This window comes from Palaemon carinicauda, unplaced genomic scaffold, assembly GCF_036898095.1.
Source record: "Palaemon carinicauda isolate YSFRI2023 unplaced genomic scaffold, ASM3689809v2 scaffold194, whole genome shotgun sequence".
Classification (NCBI taxonomy): Eukaryota; Metazoa; Arthropoda; class Malacostraca; order Decapoda; family Palaemonidae; genus Palaemon; species Palaemon carinicauda.
In genome coordinates this window covers 40,001-60,000 of record NW_027169523.1, presented here as the reverse complement: position 1 = coordinate 60,000, position 20,000 = coordinate 40,001, and the positions used below count along the sequence as shown (strand labels likewise).

The 20,000-nt window shown below is 33.9% G+C and overlaps 1 protein-coding gene across 1 annotated transcript in view; it reads right to left on the bottom strand.

The window, feature by feature from the left end:
• Positions 1 to 20,000, bottom strand: part of LOC137635904 (proteoglycan 4-like) — a gene marked incomplete at its 5' end in the record, with an annotated part of 68,353 nt that overhangs the window by 47,704 nt on the left and 649 nt on the right. The window lies entirely within an intron of this gene.

Genomic DNA, 20,000 nt, shown 5'->3' with positions numbered 1-20,000 from the left:
TAAATTAAATAATAATTAACTTTCCATAGAAATTAAGAACAAATTATAATACGTTCTTTTCAGAACAATTTTTCAAAAAACTAAAAGAAAAATTCTACACATCACAATTTCCAAAATTAATCTTCCAAAATTAAAAAAAAATATAAAAGTTCTTTCAAGAGGCGCCTCTCATTATTCATGTTTATGGGTCTAGTTTCATTTATGAGATAAAAATTACCTGATTTATAACAGGCCTTATTGAAACAAATAATTCCCTTTCTTGAGACGGCCAAAGAAAGTGGGTCATTGCTGTTGTGTTTTTCTGGTATTAATCACACGGTTTTATTGGAAAGCATTAATCACTTTTAAAGGCTTAAATGGCATAGGCAAGGGCCAGTGACAATGTCTTAGATAGCAGGACAATGCCCTAGAGACTGACCGTATATACATATGATCAGAGTCCAAATTTTTAAGACATCATCACCATCTCCTCCTCGATTAGATTTCGACAGTCGTCTTTATCTTGAGCTTTTAAATAAATACTTATCTATTCATCATCTCCCACTTCACCCATCATATCCATCAGCCATATAACCCTGGGTCTTCCAACTCTTCTAGTTCCTTGTGGAGCCCAGTTGAAAGTTTGGTAAACTCATCTCTCTTGGGGACTGCGAAGAAGCATACCCAAACCTTCTTCATCTACCCTTCATCATGATCTCATCCACATATGGCACTTGAGTAATCTCTCTTATAGTATCATTTCTAATCCTGTCCTTTAAGACTTGGGTTCCTTCATATAGAAATGCTTTGGAATCAAGATGAATCTTACACCTGCTTTTACTTATGGCCCATTTTTGAGAGACAAACAAGTTGAAAATCTAAAATACAGAAAATTAAAGAAGCTTTGCAATAGTCCCTTTCATGAGAGGATTCATCTTAAATTCAATTATAGCACTTAATCAACAATCACTTCATGGGCCAGGCAATGGCAGCTGATGACTCAGCAAGTAGACCTATAGGCTCCCACAAACTACAAGTACCTATCATGCTTGGGCGTGACTCGAACCCCAGTACGGTAGATCGCCATCCTTCTATAGTTGTGATAGCCTGCTGGTCTCACCTGTACATCCTGCTTCTGTGGCATTTAGGCTTTTAAGTGATGGATTTTGGTGGTGGTTTAAAGGCTTAAAGGCCGCTCATGAATGGCAGAGGCAAGGGACAGTGACATTGCCCTATCAAGCAGGACAATGCCCTAGAGACTGACTATATTACATATGATCAGCGCCCAAGCCACCTCTCCACTCAAGCTAGGACCAAGGAGGGCCAGGCAGTGGCTGCTGATGACTCAGCAGATAGACCTATAGGCTCCCCCAAACACCCCATACTTAGCTCACAAGGATGGTGAGGTTGCAGTGACCAAAGGAACTAACGAGTCTGAGCGAGACTCGAACCCCAGTCTGGCAATCAGCAGGCAAGGACGCTACCTCCAGGCCACCACAACCTGAGCCATATTGAGTCTTTACACTATGTCTATAGTAGATATATACAACTGGTTCCCCCATGATACTAACTTGGGTTGAGCGGTGGTTCAAGTGTTGATTATGTATGTACAGATATTTTGATTTTTGTGAAACCTTCAGATTAAACAATATCCCAGTGACTGTTGTCTCTCTCTCTCTCTCTCTCTCTCTCTCTCTCTCTCTCTCTCTCTCTCTCTGTTACGATCTTAAAATCGTTACAGGTTCTTTTAATAAGTAGAATAAATATCAACAACAACCAATTAAATATGGGAAATGAATATAAAAAGAAACTCACGATAAAACACAACACGTTTACTCACAAACTTACAAAGGAAACCAATGCTACTTCTTCGGTTACTTTAACTGACAAACCAAACCAATCAAACACCAACAGAAAAGGGGAACAGTCAATAAGGTAGAAATAATTAAGGATTAGTTTTCAGAAGCTGCTGAGACGATGCTGGTACGGAGGCTTCAGGCTTGAGAACGTTGCAGAAGGGCGGCTGAAGTTCAAAAGAAACTGGCACGATGACCGAATTCGAAAACGTCACAAAAGGGTGGCATCAAGATAGGACATCATAGGTCTTCTTCCAAGAATTCGATGATACTGTTGAACGAAGGCAGGCTGCAGGCAGTGTTGGCTATTTCTTGTCACAAGCAGGGAGGGCTAGCTGCTTCAATTTGTCTCTTTTTCTTGGTCATAGCAGGATTTTTTGGAGATGGGCTTTTGTTGCCTGAAGGGAAGGATAGAATCTGGCTCTATCAGACTTCTGGTCTTCTCTGTTTCTTATCTTGCTAGGACTTGGATCTTATCTGTTTCGGACATAGTTCCTCTACTGTCTTATGTCCTGTCCTATCTCTCTTGGACAATCTCTTCTTGAAGTTTATATACCTATGTATGGGCGGAGTTAATTACAGTAGGCAGTGGTCATCTCCATAGAAGGCGTTCTTTTTAACAATTCTGCATCTCTATTGGCTTCCTCTAAAACGCCCACTTCGATCACACCATAGAAGCTTCTAGAAGAAATTTCTGACGCAATCTGGACCCCGTCCTAAGTCGTAACAAAAGGCAGCACGTGTCCTTCCATGATGACATATATCCTAAACAAGGATTTCCCTCAGGCTCGGTTTCTCAAAATATGCTGACTCCACTAATTAAGACGATGACATCTTGGTCAGACAGGACAGTTTCCTTATCACGGCAGGCGCTCTCGGCGAGGATTGGTTTACTTCCAAAATGGTGATGAAAATGAAGAGATGACAGGATTGCCCAAACAGGGCCACAGTCGAATCTCGTCTACCCTCGCTGCTTACACTGGGAATAAATATTTTTGTCTTTTAAACATCTCCTTTTAAAAGTATTATATCTACCCATGACACTCTCTCTCTCTCTCTCTCTCTCTCTCTCTCTCTCTCTCTCTCTCTCTCTCTCTCTCTCTCTCTCTCTCTCTCTCTTCATATATATATATATATATATATATATATATATATATATATATATATATATATATATATATATATATATATATATATATATATATGAAGAGAGAGAGAGAGAGAGAGAGAGAGAGAGAGAGAGAGAGAGAGAGAGTCACTAAGATATTGCTCAATCAGAAGTGTTCACAAAAAGCCAGATATCTGTACCTATTTTTGTGAACACTTCAAATTAAACAAAATCTCAGTGAATTCTCTCTCTCTCTCTCTCTCTCTCTCTCTCTCTCTCTCTCTCTCTCTCTCTCTCTCTCTCTCTCTCTCTCTCTCTCTCCAACAAAATGAAAAAAGGAGACAGAAAAAGACCCACAAGGAGAGAAATCAAGGCCATGATCCTGAACGAAAAAAAAAAAAAAAAAGTTTCATTGGAGAGAAGAAGACCGAAAAGACCAGTAAATAGAGGTAAAGGGACATTGTTCCAAAGGATGATTACTTTCAAGGCAAAGACGACTGGAAGAAATTGTAGGAACCTCAGTGAAAGGATACTTTTCTGACGTCCTACCTAAAGATTAGATTTCTATTTTAATCTACTTTTCTGGATTTCAGTCTATATTATATTATTATTATTATTATTAGTAGTAGTAGTAGTAGTAGTAGTAGTAGTATAATTATTATCATGATTATTGTTATTATTACTATTATTATCATTACAAGATAGGCTATATAAACTTATTTTGAAAAGCAAGATGCTATAATCCCAAGAGCTCTAACAAGGAAAAATAGCCCAGTGAGGAAAAGAAAAAAGTAAATAAATTATAAGATAAAAACAAACAATCAAAACTAAAATAAAATTAAATATTTCAAGAACAGTAACACTAAATTAGATCCTTCGCATTTAAACTATGAGAATTCAGAAAAACAAGAGGAAGAGAAATAAGGTAGAACAGCATGCCTGAGTGTACCCCTAAGCAAAAGATCTCTAACCTAAGATGGTTTAGTTAATTTCTTGATATTCTTATTAATTTTATATTGATATTTTCTGTTTTGTTAATTTTGATATCTGTTTTTTATATTGTTATACTATTAAACGATATATCAGCTTATATTGAGTAATTTATATTCAGCCCAGGGCTACGTAAGGACAGAAGATTTCTCTTTCCTAAGACGTCCAAGATGAAAATACTAGTTGAAAATTAGTAGATGGCAACTCATGTCATAGAAATATTGCCATTTGGCAACTGGACTCGAGTCCAGTTCAATATAATCTAAAGGGGGAAGAATTTGTACGGATGGCTTAAAGATTTAAAGTCAGCTCATGAATGGCACAGGCAAGAGACAGTGCCATTTCCTTATCAAGCAGGACAATGCCCGAGAGACTGGCCATATTACATATGATCAACGAACCAGGCCCCCTATCCACCAACGCTAGGACCAAGTAGGGCCAGGCAATGGCAACTGATGATGCAGTAGATAAACCCCCCTCCTTAGCTCGCAATGAAGGTGAGGTTGCAGTGACCAAAGGAAATAACAAGTTTGAGCGGAACTCGAACCCCAGTCTGGAAATCACCAGGCAAGGACGTTACTACTCAGCCACCACAACCCAACACCATCAGTGCCCTCCCCAGTAAAATGCTTAAACTCACAGTCCCCTGCTGGGATCGATCTGCGGCCATGCAAATGCTAGGCGAATACGTTACCACTGTATTGGCCAGGAGGAACCCATGAAATGATAGACAAAATACGAAATAGGTAACTTGAAATATAAGGAAAAGTAAAGAATTGTATTTAATCGAAGGAAAAACTTAAGATTTTACATTATATTTATGAATAATTCTAAATAAAACTTAGGTTTTTTTTCTGGGTTTCAAGAAATATCCTTAACTCTGAGACTATAATTTAAAGGTCTAAATATTGCTCATGAATGGCAGAGGCAAGGACCAGTGACAATCCCCTAGAGACTGACCACATATACATATGATCGGCACCTAAGCTCCTCTCCATCGAGGTAGGACCAGGGAGGGCCAGGCATTTGCTGCTGATGAATAAGAAGGTAGATCTACAAGCTCCCACAACCCCCAGTCATTAGCTTACAAGGATGGTGAAGTTGCAGACAGTACAAGAAACTATCGAGCTTGAATGGGTCTTGAACTCTCGTCCAGCAGAATGACAGGCAGGGACACTTCCACTAGGCTACCATAACCCTTAGGAAACGCCTGACTCAGATAAAAATGGGAAAAGTTAAAGAAGAAGAAGAGAAAGAAGAAGAAGAAGGAAAAAAACAGTAAAGGGTTTATCTACAACAGCTGACCTCAGATAGAAATGGAAAAGCTAAAGAAGAAGAAGAACAACAACAATAACAACAACAACAATAAAAGGTTTATCTACAACAGCCGACCTCAGACAGAAATGGCAAAAGCTAAAGAAGAAGAAGAAGAAGAAGAACAACAACAACAACAACAATAAAAGGTTTATCTAGAACAGCCGACCTCAGATAGAAATGGGAAAAGCTAAAGAAGAAGAAGAAGAAGAAGAAGAAGAAGAAGAAGAAGAAGAAGAAGAACAGTAAAGGGTTTATCTACAACAGCTGACCTCAGATAGAAATGGGAAGAGCTAAAGAAGAAGAAGAAGAAGAAGGAGAAGAAGAAGAAGAAGAAGAAAAACAGTAAAGGGTTTATCTAGAACAGTAAGTATGGCAGCACCCACAAATACTTCTCCAAGACGCAATAATCCCTTCTACCCTCTCCAATATGAGAGCGAAACTATAGCTAATATTGGTTGTGTAATGGAAGGGAGGCAGTATCGATAGTAGGAGCTACTTCAAGGATTGTAAGAAATCGCTATTCGCTATAGTCTTGAGATTTCTTTCAGGAGCATGTGGAGATCGGCGTGTATCCCAGAGATGAGAAGAGGAGCTTTGGAACGGCTCTCCCTAACATGATGTGAAATGCTAATTTTTATTATTATTATTATTATTATTATTATTATTATTAGCTAATCTAGAGCCCTAGTTGGAAAAGCTAGATTCTATAAGCCCAATGGCTCTGATGAGGAAAAATAGCTCAGTGAGGAAAGAATATAAGGAAATAAACAAACGATATGAGAAATCATAAATAGTTAAAATACCTCAAAACAGCAACAACATCAAAACAAATATAAACTATGAAGAGAGAATTATGTTAGCCTGTTCAACATAAAAACATATAACCAGAAAACATTAATTCACCAAATAGTGCTTAGGATACGTTGGACATTTTATGTAAAAGTGTACATTTTCTAAAAGGTAGATAGGATTATGCAAAAAAAAAAAAAAAAAAATGAAGACATAAATAAAAACAAAAATAAAAACACAATTGTCCTGCTCTTGGTTCTAGATAAAAATGTAAAATTTCTTTGGCGTCTAAATTAAGGAATTGAATATAAATTACCGATATATTAATCATTGAAAAGTTTGATAAAAGAAAAAAGGTCACAATTTTTAGACAGTTAAATTGAAGAATTGACAATAAATCGCTGATGTTATATTAATCATTAAAAAAAATTCTGTTAACAATTTGTATAAATTCCCTCAGATAATTTTTACAAATCCATTTTGAAATATACCGAAAATATTCTAACTGATGGACCAGCAGACATTTTTACATTAGTTTTCTGCAAATTTAAAATCATTGAGTATTGCTAAAAATAAGGTTGCGTTTAAATGATCTATTTTGCTATATATAAAAGAAGATTTTTAAAGACAAATATTTAGAGATAATCCTTTAACCTTTCTTATAATAGATGGTATATATACGTAAATATATACATATGTATATATATATATATATATATATATATATATATATATATTCATTTATTTATATATATATATATATATATATATATATATATATATATATATATATATATATATATATATATATATATACACATCTATATATATATATATATATATATATATATATACACACATCTATATATATATATATATATATATATATATATATATATATATATATATATATATATATATATCCAATAAGAGGTTATAACCTTTTTCCTTTACTGGGAAAAATAGAAAAAATCTCGATGCAAACCTAAGAATGGATAATTTGCAGAAATACTTAATTCAAATGGATATCAATTGTGAACTTTTATTAAAGATAAATTAGCCTCGGACAGCGCTCGTTAACTACATCGTTTAAAGTTAATTGGGGGTTTAATTGGCCGTTTGACAATTTCACCCATCACAATTTAATACGTCGAGAATTGATTTTAAATTGATTTGAGTTATTTGCCTGCTCTTTTATTGCTTGACCACAAAGTCATATTGAATCAAAGTTGAGAGCGAGATTAAAGTGATTGAAAAATGTGAATATGAGTCGTTGAAATATGGCCTATCAGCAAAATGTATTAGAGACTGAATATATAATTATTATTATTATTATTATCATTATTATTATTATAATGTAGTAGAGACTGACTATATGATTATTATTATTATTATTATTATTATTATTATTATTATTATTATTATAATGTAGTAGAGACTGACTTTATGATTATTATTATTAGTAGTAGTAGTAGTAGTAGTAGTAGTAGTAGTACCAACCAAGGTACAGCCCTAGTTGGAAAAGCAGGATGCTATAAGCCCTAAAGAAGCTTCAACAGGAAAAAAATAGCCCGGTGAGGAAAGGAAATAAGTAAATAAATAAACTACTGGAGAATTTGGAGTGTCCTTCTCCACCCAAGCTAGGACCACGGAGACCCAGGCAATGGCTGCTAATGACTCACCATGTATACCAATAGGCTGTCCCAAACTCCCCATACCTAGCTCACAATGATGGTAAGATTGTATACACTATGCGAAACTATAGAGCTTGAGCGGGTCTCGAACCCCAGTCCACCCTATCGATAGGCAGGGACACGTCTAATAGGCGACCTCAACATATATAAGATAACACGCTTTTATGGAAAATTTAAGCTTGCCTGAATTTCAGAAACTCATATTTACTTAAAGGGAAACTTATCTTCTTTCCGAGTTGAATAGAGAAACATTAACGAATATAAGGTTTTTTACCGATCTTATTTACTTCTAAGGACTAAAGACACGAGTAAAAGAAGAGATATACACAAGAGACTCTTCTTAGTTTCAACTCCGGGAACAAGAATAAATGAAAAGTTTGCGAGCTTGACCTTGCAAATGAAGGGATGTCGTTTATTCACGAATCGGCAACCGGGTGACTTTCCCGTGTGCCTCATGTACGATGACAGGAAATTGCGGTGTCCGTAATCAAGCCAGCCTGCTTCTCTCTCTCTCTCTCTCTCTCTCTCTCTCTCTCTCTCTCTCTCTCTCTCTCTCTTCTTATAAAGTAGAGGATATTCTAACACCATATAAGGAAAAGGAAAGGAAATTTGACATATAATGAGAATGATAAATAATAGATGGATATTGAGAATAACGAAATGGGTCCCTGAAGACTCCTCGAGACTGCAAAAGAATCAGGGCAAAGAAGAGAAGACGATGGATAGGCGAGTTAAGAAAAATTTTGGGTAACACTGGTATGCAAAGTGTATATATATATATATATATATATATATATATATATATATATATATATATATATATCGGAAGATGAATTCGAAAAATAACTTTATCAGGATTCCTGCCATTTAAATAAAAAAAAACTTGAAAAATAATCCAAGAAAAAATGTGACATATTAATATTTCCAAGAAACCAAAATGTTTAAATGCCTTTCCTAAACATACCACTTTTTAATTAAAAAGTTATTAATTAATTGAACTATTTAATGAAAATCTCAAAAATAAACTGCTAAAAATATTCAATTTTTTTAAAATATTTCAGACAAGACATTATTTTTGTTATTATTTAGAGAAAAAAAGTCTGGTCATTTCATAAAAAGTGGAATTTTAGAACAGATATTTCCAGGAATTGGTAGAATTTCTCCAAATAAATCTAAAAAAAGCTCTAATTTGTAGCTCAACTCGAGTTGTAAAGGAGAACCAGCCTTCCATTAGAATTCATTTTGATCATTCTGACTGTCGGATTTGGCGCTAATTCTCTGTAAATTTCCTGGTAATTCGTTCTTTTGAAGACTCAGTATAAATGAGAAACGCTTTTTATTCTAACAGTAAATTGTGCATGTTTCAATCATTGCTCTTTTCACTGACTTCAACTAGATGTCAGGATACCTGACTTCTTTTCCAAAGATAAATGTTCTGTAATGAAATCTTTATACTTTTAACGTTTTATTCTTTCGTAAAAGATAATTTTTTTGGTGTTATTGCTGCTATAAATTTGCTCTTCTAATCTTTCATTGTGAATATATAAACATATGAGTTTGTGTCATATAAATCCATTGAAATGGGGCTGTATCCTAATTGTTTACATTTTATCAAAAACTTATCATAAATTAACCATTAAAATGGGATTGTTTCTAAATTTTTATATTCAATACAAAACTTATTACTAATAAATCTCAATTTTCCTTCTATGTTAAAATACAATTTCCACAAAAATTTCATTTACAAATTTAGCAGTTAGTTCATGTACTAATTATGTGTTTATTTAAGTATATATATATATATATATATATATATATATATATATATATATATAAATTCTTTTTTGAAATAAGACCAAAACTTCTAGCCCACCGAGTCATTCACCCCGTAAGGTCCTGTACTAATTGTGTGTTTATTTAAATTAAATATAAATTTCTTCTTGAAATAAACTCAAAACATCTTCCCCACCCAGTCTTTCATAGCCCTGACCTTACTTGGCCCCACTTGCACTAAAAACTAGATAAATCCCTTAGCGAAAGAGGGACAAGCAAATATCAAATTCGGGTTAGTGTCTAACTACCTGTCTTCCTCGTCCAAATCTTCTGAATTTCTTAAATTAAATTTATCTTGTTTTTAATGTTTTGTTTACAATTAATCACTCTTACAACCAATCTTATTACTGTAGTAAATTTACTAATGCCTTACCCAAACACTCTTATCATTAACTCGGCAGCTCTTCCAGGAGGACACTCCAAAATCAAGCCATTGTTCTCTATTCTTGGATATTGCCATAGCCTCTGTACCATGGTCTTCCACTGTCTTGGGTTAGAGTTCTCTTGCTTGATGGTACACCCAGGCACACTATTCTATTTAATTTCTCTTTTTGTTGTGTTAAAGTTTTTATAGTTCATATAGGAGCTAATTATTTTAATGTTGTTACTGTTCTCAAATTATTTTATTTTTCCTTGTTTTCTTTCCTCACTGAGCTATTTTCCCTGTTGGGGCCCCTGGGCTTATAGTATCCTGCTCTTCCAACTAGGGATGTGGCCTAGCAAGTAATAATAATAATAATAATAATAATAATAATAATAATATTCCTCTATCATAAGAATTCCAGTTACTTATTATCACTCATTTGGAACTTTTCCACCATATAGACAAACCTTAAACACCCTGGTCAGTCACGAAATTACAGATTTTATTCCATCTTGCAATGAGATTCGAAATAGTTTTCATCTGGAAATATAAATGTCATCATAATAACTGATAACGAAATATACAATAAAACCAGAAATATTAATACCCTAACAATTTACACATCAAACCATCAGCAAAAATGAAATTAAAATATCAAGAGAAGACATAATATTCCCCTCAGAATTGGCTCTTCTCCGGTTTCGTTCATTATGATTTCTCATAGCTAAACTAAACAGATACAACAGCAAGACCTAATTACAAAAGTATGCAAAAGTCACAATACAAACACAATTTTCCCGGAGGAAAGGTCCTGGAATATTTGCATGCCAAGAGAATTATCTTGATCTTTAATTCCATCCGTCTGAGACTGGAATTAAAGATAACAGACGAGGAGGAATATAAATACTGCGAAGAGACGCGAGCTTCGACGTCAGAAGCTGAAGGATAATGAACGCCACCGGTGGGAAGCGAGTTCCACCAGGAAAAGATAATGAAAAAACGCCTTTTAAAGGTCGTTATATCCGACTCGGCAACTCGCTGACTTTTCCTCCTGCCTCAGGTACGATGACTGCAAAAGCTTGATGTCAGTTATAGTGCGGTAGAAGGTTTTTGACATTCAGTGACTTTATATATTCTCTTTATGATAATGGAGCCGTTTCAACGATGCTCTCTCTCTCTCTCTCTCTCTCTCTCTCTCTCTCTCTCTCTCTCTCTCTCTCTCTCTCTCTCTTCATTTTATATCACCCTACTATATAGGAAAAATCTCTCTCTCTCTCTCTCTCTCTCTCTCTCTCTCTCTCTCTCTCTCTCTCCATTTTATATCAACATACTGTATAGGAGAAATCTCTCTCTCTCTCTCTCTCTCCAATTTATATCTGCTTATGTATAGGATAACTCTCTCTCTCTCTCTCTCTCTCTCTCTCTCTCTCTCTCTCTCTCTCTCTCTCTCTCTCCATTTTATATCAACACACTGTATAGGAGAAATCTCTCTCTCTCTCTCTTTCTCTCTCTCTCTCCAATTTATATCTGCTTACTGTATAGGATAACACTCTCTCTCTCTCTCTCTCTCTCTCTCTCTCTCTCTCTCTCTCTCTCTCTCTCTCTCTCTCTCCATTTTATATCAACATACTATAAAGGAAATCTCTCTCTCTCTCTCTCTCTCTCTCTCTCTCTCTCTCTCTCTCTCTCTCTCTCTCTCTCCATTTTATATCAACATACTGTATAGGAGAAATATCTCTCTCTCTCTCTCTCTCTCTCTCTCTCTCTCTCTCTCTCTCTCTCTCTCTCTCTCTCCAATTTATATCTGCTTACTGTATAGGATAACTCTCTCTCTCTCTCTCTCTCTCTCTCTCTCTCTCTCTCTCTCTCTCTCTCTCTCTCTCTCTCTCTCTCTCTCATTCATCATCACAGTCGCAAAAACGAACACTTCCCACAAAATTCCACCAAAACTGCCGCCCTTAAAAACCTTCGAACTGCAATTACATATTCTCAACTATTATTCCCTACGTTCGCTCCAACGAGCCCCTCGCGTGTTAGCCAACAGCCGAAACACCCAGGAGAGCTTTGGAGTGGCCAAAGGAGCTCCCGTTTTGCTTACAAATGGCGTCCGAAAGCATTAGAGCTGACCATTATCATGTGCCTGGGAAAAGCAATTCAAAAAATGGCTGCTTGCTGGCATGCTTGCGGAAGCAATTTTTGCTCTGGAAACAATAGCGGATAACGGGATCTATTTTCGTTTATTCGATTTTAAGGTTTTTTTTTTTTTCTTTTCATTTTTTTTTTTTTTTACAAGGAAACATCATTCAGTGCTTGAGGGTACACTCAGGAACACTATTCTATCTTATTTCTCTTTTTCTTGTTTTGTTCAAGTTTATATAGATTATATCAGAAATATTTATTTAATATGGTTACTCTTCTTAAAATATTTAATTTTCCTTGTTTCATTTCCTCACTGGGATATTTTTCCGTGTTGGAGCCTTTGGACTTATAATATCCTGCTTTTCCAACTAGGGTTGCAGCTTAGCAAGTAATAATATATACATATATATATATATATATATATATATATATATATATATATATATATATATATATATATATATATATATAAGTGTCCAAATTCAATAAGATCAAAGTTTTTTTTTTTTTTTTGAGTAATATACTATTTTACACTACAATTGTTGTCTTAAACCTAAAACCACATAAATAAAATTGTACCTATCTTTAAAAGTTTCTTAATCTTGAATAATATTGTGGTCTTAAAACAAGAACTTCAATATAACTGAAAAAGAATCCAGCTTGAAGGGTTTCCTAAGCTTGAATTACATTGGGTTCTTAAGGTAATTACTACTATACTTTATAACTAAGAGAAGGATCCAGCTTGAAACGTTTTTGAGCTTAAATAGCATCCTGGTTTAAAGTCAAAGACCAGATAATAAGATGGTATCCATCTTGAAGATTCTTCAAGCTTCAATAGCTCTGAGGTCTTAAGGCAAACACTACAATACAACTAAAAGAGGAATCAAGCTTGAAGATATTTTTTAAGCTTGAATAGCATTGTGGTCTCAAGCCAAGGACCAAGTAATGATTATAGTATCCAGCTTAAAGAATATTTAATCTTAAGATTGAGATCTTAATGCTAAAACCATAATATAACTAAAAAGTCTCAATCTTCAATGGGGATTCAAGCTTGAATGATAATGTAGTAAAAACCCAAGGACTAAACTAAGCATCAGATTTCTAAAGTAATCTTTCTCTCCAAAACTTTCATTACCCAACACAAAGAAAACTCTCCATTAAGTGACAGGAAATAATCAAGACATGTCCCTCAAAAATAAGTATAAGAGATGAGAGTTGGTTACCCGTCTCTGATAAATGGAATTAGCCCACAGGCTGTCATAATATGAGCTGATATGTCACCCAATAAATATATACCAAGCTGTGTTGATGAACAAGAAGAAAAAGCAGAGAGAGAGAGAGAGAGAGAGAGAGAGAGAGAGAGAGAGAGAGAGAGGCTGGATCTAATATGAGCTGATATGTTTACCCTAAAAAAATATACCAAGTTGATGCTGATGAACAAGAAGAAAAACTCATAAGCAATTTGGTGGTATAGTTTGAGAGAGAGAGAGAGAGAGAGAGAGAGAGAGAGAGAGAGAGAGAGAAAGCTGGTATAATATGAGCTGATAGGCCCTCCCCAAAAAATATACCAAGTTGATCGTTGATGAACAAGACGAAAAACTCTGTAATTTGGTGGTATAGTTTAACACAGAGAGAGAGAGAGGGAGAGAGAGAGAGAGAGAGAGAGAGAGAGAGAGAGAGAGAGAGAGAGATAGTTACAAGGATTCTTGTTTAGGGTATAAACTATGTTAGTAAGTTATAGCGCAGTATTATCTCTGCATGCAGGCACACTTTGGGTAATGGCGGGAGCACCTCGCTAAATAGTGTTGAAATAGTTTCTGAGCCGAGTAAGGCTTCGAGCCTTCATATCCCTCAATTTCGAGCACTTATGTCGGCACATCTGCTTTTAGCGGGCTTTGTGTACGGCTCTGGGCAATAATCTCTTTTAATAGACCTTAGTTTGTATAGCTTTTAAACAAAAAAGAAAATATTTATGTGGAAAGCTGAGTTGTGTTCTTGAAAGAGAAAATTGTATTGCTGCTATTTTTAAAACGTGTAAACTGCTGTTAAACTAAATCTATTTCATTGGATTTTCTTAGCTTTTATAAGAATAGGATTAAAAGTCTGAATACCAAGAATTAGTAGTGATGGCTATTGACTTTTCAGACTTGCAATGGGCTAACAATAATGTCAAATTTTTATCTTGAAAGTTTGTGAAATTTAAAACATTAGACTAAAACCATCAGTATTTATTTATAGGTTTAAATCTTATTCTAAAGGTATGAGACTGACGTAGAATAAAGCCATTCTCGTTTAAATGTTCGTGGTGTTCTAAAGAATACAAAAAAATACGAATTAATGCATATCTTCAGGAATTATTCAAGAACACTTATTTTATTTAGAGGTAAGAAAAATATGTAAACAGTAAGAATATTTAATCCTTGAAGCTTCAGAATAATAAGATGTAATTCCAAATTCTGGTTGGTGATCAGTATTAGCAATAAACGACGTTTAAATATATTTTCCTGGAAGCTAAACCAACACATTATTTCATTGGTTGTTAAAATTAAACAAAAAATCTCTTCTCAGATGTTAGTCTGATGATATTGGTATTTTAATCTAAACAGTATAAATGAGGAAGTCTGGGTTAATATTCATATTCACTTTACGTTGTTTATTTTTCAGAACAGGGAGAATTTTTTGAGTTAAAGAAAACTAATATATCACTGATGCCAATTAAAAAAATATATGTTATGTTAAAATAAGTCCCATTAGCATCAATATCATCGTTATTATTATTATTATTATTATTATTATTATTATTATTATTATTATTAGCTTTAGTTTTAGTTTTTTAGTTTTAGTTTTTTAGTTTTTTAGTTTTTTAGTTTTTTATATTTATATATTTATATATTTATATATTTATATATTCATATATTTATATATTTATATATTTATATATTTATATAGTTATATAGTTATATAGTTATTTATTTCTTTATATTTATTTATTTATCTTTATATATTTAGTTAGTTGGTTAGTTAGTTGTTGTTGTTGTTGTTGTTGTTGTTGTTGTTACCAACCAAGCCGCAACCCTAGTTGGAAAGACATGGTACTACAAGTAGCCTTAGGGCTCCAACAGTCAAAATACTCCAGTAAAGAAATATATAAAGAAATGATCAAACTACATATAAGAAATAATGAATAACAGATATAAAGTATTACTATAAGATAAGCAAGAACGTAAAATAGATCTCACATATATAACCTATGAAAAGAGACTTGTGTTAGGCTGTTCAACGTAAAAAGTATTTGCAGGAAGCTCTGAACTTCAAATTCCAACTAAATGGAACTCGAGCTGTTCACATAATGAACACCATAAACATTTCACCATTATTATGGCAGAACAGGCTTTCCATCTACTGTTTGATTCCACACGCTTTTAAACTGGTGTTTTTTTTTTTTTATTATTATTTTTAAGAAAATATAAAGTTTTATATGCCCACTTTTACAAATATGTATGTATGATATACACACCCATATTTTTATATTGTTTTTTCACGTTGTTGTTTATAATTCATCGTTTTCATAAACTAATATTAGTCAATCAGGTAATATTTACAAAAAAAAAAAAGAATAATAATAATACAAAATAAAGATTACTGCAATATAAATAATTTAAACTTCAATTATCATCAAGAAATTTATCATTTATACAAATGTTACTAATTTTTCTCAAAATGAACATATTCTTAAGTAAAATATTAAATAGATTTATCTCATCCTTTTAAACTGTTAAGGTGAACATTGGTAATGTCTTTAAATTTCTTTTTTATGAAGTTAAATAAACTACTGGGTATTCTAAATTCGTTTAATAAAAAGTGTGTATTTGTTCACCTATGTATTTCATAATGTATATTTGAAATAAGACACAACAGGTCTATTGAAAATGCCAGGCTGGTGTCCATTCGTGCTAGTTTAAAGGTTTAAAAGGCCACTAATGAATGGCAGAGACAAGGGAAATTGACATCTCCCTATCAAGCAGGACAATGCTCTAGAGACTGGCCCTATATACACCTCTCCACCCAAACTAGGAGCAAGGAGGGCCAGGCAATGGCTGCTGATTACTCGGCAGATAGGCCTATAGGCTCCCCCGAACACCCCACCCTTAATTCACAAGGATAGTGAGGTTGCAGAGACCAAAGAAACTAGCGAGTCTGAGCGAGGCTTAAACCCCAGTCTGGCGTTCACCAGTCAGGGACGTTACCACTAGGAACTTTAAATATTGCAAAACACTAAAATTAACAGGAATCTCTTTGAAGCTGTAGTAGAAATTGTCTTTTTAAGAATCGATAGAACTTCAAAAGTTCAAACTTGCAGCAAATGTTTTTACGTTGAACAGGCTGAACAGTCTTTTTTTTGTAGTTTATTTATGAAATATCTTTTTTATGGTACTGTTTTTTAGATATTTTATTTTGATTAATCATTGTTTCTTAGATCATTTATTTATTTATTTCCTCCTTGGGCTATTTTTTCCCTGTTGAAACCCTTAGGATTATAGCATCTTGCTTTTCCAACTGGGGTTGTAGCTTAGCTAATAATAATAATAATAATAATAATAATAATAATAATGACTGTGGTAATAGGCCCTACCTACCAAAACTCTCAACCAGTAATTACTTATGATAATTTAATTAAAACAATCGTAAAAATGTCTTATAAAATATTCAACCAACAACATTTCAATGACTGATAAAGTTAGCAAACTAAAAACTTTTAATTCCAGAATATTTGATCCACAAAAAATAGTTCCCGCAAATTTTGCCATTTAGTTTACAAGGTTCACTGATCCATTGTTTAAATCACTCTTCGCTGTGATTTCAATGGAAGAACTACCTCGGTGAACGAGGATAATAACCTCAGGTAAGACGAAATTTGTATGGTTTTCTAACTGTTCTTTTGGTAAATTTGCAAGATATGTTGTAATGCTGGTGTCAGTGATTTAAGATTAGGTTTACTTCCGTTTTTAATTAAAAATAAGACTTATTTCTGAAAGCTTTCATTGGAGTAATAAGCCATTTCGAAACTATTTGTTTCTTAAATTAGGCAGTTGATATCGGTGAAAGTAGGCTGTCCTTAATTCTTGAATAAACGTGTGTCTAAGAAATAAGAATTTTATGGCTTTTCAAAGTTTTTTTTTCTGTAATAAGGTAATATTTGTTAAAGCATTGGGCAAAGCTTTAATTACCCGTAACAGATTCTTTAAGTTATATCTCTGTTTTTGTTGGACTTTTGGTTTCTCTTCAACAACCGAAACTCCTTTTTAGATGGTTGAATAGTTACATATTTTGACTATAATTTTGGAATTTACTAAATAATTTATATTTACTAATTAAATTGTAAAAATTTGAGTAAGTCTGCTGCATTTTGCGACAACATAATAGTTTTTCAATATAACTACCGTAGTAATGGCTATGTGTGTATTTATGAGTGAGCCGACATACAGGAGTGAATAAAACTGCTTAGCGCTTTGTTTCATCTTCCGCTCATAGATGGCGTGGGCATGCACTTTTGAAATATAAAAACTACGAAAATATTTATTTCACCGAATTAGTGGCCGCTAGTGTCTATGAATTCCATTCGTTCCGTTATATATATTATGCTATTCTATTCCATAATTACTATTTTATGTAATTATTGTATCAAAAAGAGGTATATCGTGTGTTTAAGATATTAATTACCTTTCTTGTAACGAAAGTCTTATCTAGAAAAGTATTTATTCGCTAATTAGAAACCTTTGGTACTCCTAAATAGTCTTTTAAATCATATTTCCTTTATTATACTAATTTCTGATGATGATATAATACCTATATCTTATGTGACCGCATATTATTGCATCAATTTGGCAACAAAGAAAGATGATAAAGGGCTTGCGAAATATTTAGCATTGTTACCCCCATCCAAACCGTTTTCTTTGCTATTACCCTTCTCCGTTTTCTTTGTTTTCTACGGGACACTTCGTTTTCTAACATTTTCATTACGTTTTCGATTTAAGTAATTGGAATCGTTTCTTGTTTCAGGAAATGTTGCTATAAATATATAAGTAATATTTTTAAATAATATAGTTTTTTAATATACGTGAGCATAGTTTGTATATTCAACTTAGTTTCTGCTCTGTCTATTCGGCGTTCTTGTTAGTTTCAAGGTATGTTTTTATCGATTTAAAAAAAATATATGTAGCGATTTGTAATATTTTATATTGAATGTTGGCGACTCTTAGAAATTTTTTACGAATATCTCTAACGCGTGAGGCTATTATTATTATTATTAGTAGTAGTAGTAGTAGTAGTAGTAGTAGTAGTAGTAGGCCTATAGTTGGAAGTGCAGTATGCTAAAAGGCCTAAGGTTCCAACAGACAAAGTAGCAATGGGGAAATTAAATAAGGCATTAAATAAACTATGTATAAGAAGGAATGACTAGAATATATGAAACATTTTAAGATTAGAAACGTTAGAATATATTATTCCCACATAGATTAGGAAAAGATACTTATGTCACCCTGTTCAACGTAAAAGCATAAATGGTAACAATGAGTATTTCACCTCTATTGTAGTACAACTAGCTTTCTGTCTGCTGTTTAATTCAATGAAGTTTTGAACAGTTTAGGCGAACATTTATAATTTCTTTTCTAAATTTTCTTTTCATGTACCCGTTTAACAAAGCGTGTGTATGTATACTTGTTCAAATAAGTATTTCATAGTGTATATCTGAAGTGAGACATAGCATATTTTTTTACGAATGTCAGTGGAAGGAAACTTAATTCAAATAAAATGAAGTAACCAAAATAGAAGAGGGTTTTTTATCTGAAGAAAACACTGAAATTAACAAGAATCTTCGTGAAATATCACATGTTACTGTAGTGGAAAGGATATAGTAATTTGCCATCACAATATTCAATATCTTTAACACGCCAACATCCCCCCCCCCCCCAACCTTTTCACTCAGTACAGTAAATACATGTTTTATAGATGCCAAAACAGTTACTGCGATTGTTATAACACTTATAGATTCATCACTGAGTTTCATCATCATCATCATTTCAGCCTTCAAAAGACCTTTGTTGGATGTAGGCCTTCCCCAGGTTCCTCCACAGACTTCTACCGCAAGCTATTCTGTGCCACTGTAGCTTATGTTGGTCTAAGTCATCTCGCCAGCGGGTTTTTTGTCTTCCTCGGTTTCTTGTGTATCCTCGGGGTGTCCAGAAGGTTGTTCGTGATGTCCATCGGTTGTCTGTCATCCTGGCAATGTGCCCCGCCCAGTTCCATTTGAGCTTGCTAATGGTTTCAAGGATATCCATTACTTTAGTTTTTTTAAGTATCCATTTAGCTGTTTTTCTATCCTTCCATGTTAGATTTAGCATAATTCTCTCATGTGCCCTCTGCATTGTTGGTAATTTAAGGGAAAGCTTTTTTGTTAGATTCCAAGTTTCGGCCCCATAGGTGACAGTGGGGAGGATACACTGATTATAGACTTTCCTTTTTATGATGATAGGAATCTTCTTATTTTTTAACACTGTATTGGCTCTTCCAAACGCTTGCCAACCGAGGGTTATTCTTCTTTTTATTTCGCTCTCTTTACAGGCGTCATGTAGAGAGATTCGTTGTCCTAGGTAGATGTAGTGGTCCACTTCCTCAATTTGTTGGTTTTCAGTTTCAAGTATGTCATCTGCATTTTCAGTATATTTATTGCTCATGACTTTGGTCTTTTGGAAGTTCATGTGGAAGCCAATTGATTTGCTGGCTCCATTTAGCTCGGTGAGCATATGTTGAAGCTCTTCTTTGGTGTGAGCAATGATAATGATGTCATCAGCAAATCTTAGGTGACTTAGATATTCTCCATTATTTTTATTCCTTTTTCTTGCCAGTTGAGTTGTTGGAAAGCTCTCTCCAGG